The sequence below is a fragment of the Plasmodium cynomolgi genome, chromosome 6 (assembly GCF_000321355.1).
Source record: "Plasmodium cynomolgi strain B DNA, chromosome 6, whole genome shotgun sequence".
NCBI lineage: Eukaryota > Apicomplexa > Aconoidasida > Haemosporida > Plasmodiidae > Plasmodium > Plasmodium cynomolgi.
This window is the reverse complement of record NC_020399.1, coordinates 432022-434177: the sequence shown is the minus strand read 5'-3', so window position 1 is coordinate 434177 and position 2156 is coordinate 432022.

The following is a 2156-nucleotide window of genomic DNA, read 5'->3' as shown; positions in this document are numbered from 1 at the left end:
GGCAAAAAAAATTGGCAAAAAAATTGGCGAAAATTTTGGCAAAAAAAATGGCAAAAAAATGGTAAAAAAAATGGCAAAAAAAAATTGTAAATTAAAAAATGGCAATAGAAAGGGGCAATAAAAAGGGAAGTTAAAAATACCAAATTAAGAAGTGCCAAATGAGAAGAAGTACTACCTACTACTACTACTACCAACGCGGCAAAATCGAATGACAAATGGTAATGAAGGGGACGATACAAAAGGTCGATGCGGTGAAGGGGGAAGAAGCAGAGGACGACGAGGACCTCCTTTTTTTTCTTCGAGCTAGAATCGCCTGACACGCTTGGGGGTTAAGCAGCATACGCGCGGTGCGATTACAAAAGAACACTGCCCTATATGCATCACGCGCAAAAACAAAAATTAATTGTTCATATAGTACATGTATCATGCATATATATGTAGTATATATATATTACTTACCTATTATTTATAGTGTTACTGCATATATTATATTCACGCTTCAATTTTTGTATTATCTTTTGCGGTAGGACGAACGCCACGCGCATGTACGCACGGTGCCGTGCTTTTTTTCACGTTGAAGGAGGATACATGTGGGGGTAAACTGCTTTTTTTTTTTTTTTTTTTTTTTTTGCTTCCATCACCTCCGCCATTTGCGACACTTCGATCGATCGTGCGGGGAAAAAAGGCATCCCAGGAAAGCGGAACACGCCCGACACGTGACGCGGCAAAAAACGTGTTCGCCTTTCCTGCGGACTGCATACAGTAGGGATTATTTTACATGCATATGTAAATATGGGTAATACATGCGTACGTACATAATATGCTGTGCGTGCAGAGGTGACAGTAGTTTTTTTCCCATGTCCGCTGCGCGTGGGGAACAAAGAAATTTTTTTTTTTTCTCCTGCGGCGGAACCTCCAAAAGGAAAAGCGGTGAAGTGCATGCTGGTTCGGAGCACCGGTTCGAGGGGAAAAAAAAAAAGAAAAAGCGAGGCGAAGCAGAGCGAACCAAAATGATGCAGCGCGAACCAACATGGGCTTAAACCTTTCCCGCCCCTTCGAGTGGCAGTGAACACCTACGGCATCATACTGCGTTTCAACCTGCACGTAAAATGACGCGCGTACTTGGAGACGTACATGCAAACGCATTTGCGTCTCTTTTTTATGTTTCTTTTTTCCCCTTTTGATGGAACCTTCATTTTTGTCGCGATTCGACTGCGAGACCTGAAATTCTCCCGCGCCGCCGCACGGCAACCCTTATCTACCCCTCCGTTGTCACATCGCGCCACCACGAGGCTATATACGCGTCGTAAGCGTTTGTGCTTTGTGGTCCTCACTTGCACGCTTCGCGTCAGCGGAGGTGTCGCTCTGTGCGTGCATAAAAATGTACATGTATGTGCTTCTTTCTACATGTTTGTATTTTATGCATTTTATACATTTTTTTTTTTTTTTTGTTTGCATGTGGCTGTCCGCGCGCCGTGCTACAGTGGGTTTTTGCACGCGTTTCCTCCATTCGTTTACTGTGCGTACATTTGGAAGTAGTTATATGTATGCATGCTTGTATATAGGCATGCTTTTATGTACGTGCGCTCGCGTTCTTTTTTGCGCGTCCTAGTGGGAAAATGCGAAGCGAACATGTCGCGATTGTTTACCCTATGTGTCCATGCAAAACGCAGCCTTGGCGCTGCGCCACACAACCCGCGTTGTGAGTGTCATATTTTTTGCTGCATGTTCATAGGTTTGCTTGTCCCCGCGCATGTCACCCAGAGGACGGACAAAAAAAGCGTAATGATGAAACAAAAAAGAAAAAAAAAGAAAAGGAAAAAAGAAAAAAACAAATGCAATTGCAATTGCAAAATGTAGCCATCTCCGAATTGCCATACCAAGCGCCGATCGTTTCATTCCTCCACAATTTTTTTGGGGGCCCAGGTAGGGAAAAAATAATCCCTTTGCAAAGCTTCGCATATGTGCACGTATTCGTTTTTCCATTGGTGGGGGGAAACCCCTTCGAACGTCTTTCTTAGAAGTTTCACAAAACTTCGTATTGAAGAGGCAGGCCCTCCTATGTACAACTGCCGACCCCCTGCATAAAACACGTCTAAATGAATTGACTGCTTTTGCGTGCTGACGTGAGGGTAAATGATCGATTAAAAGTTGCC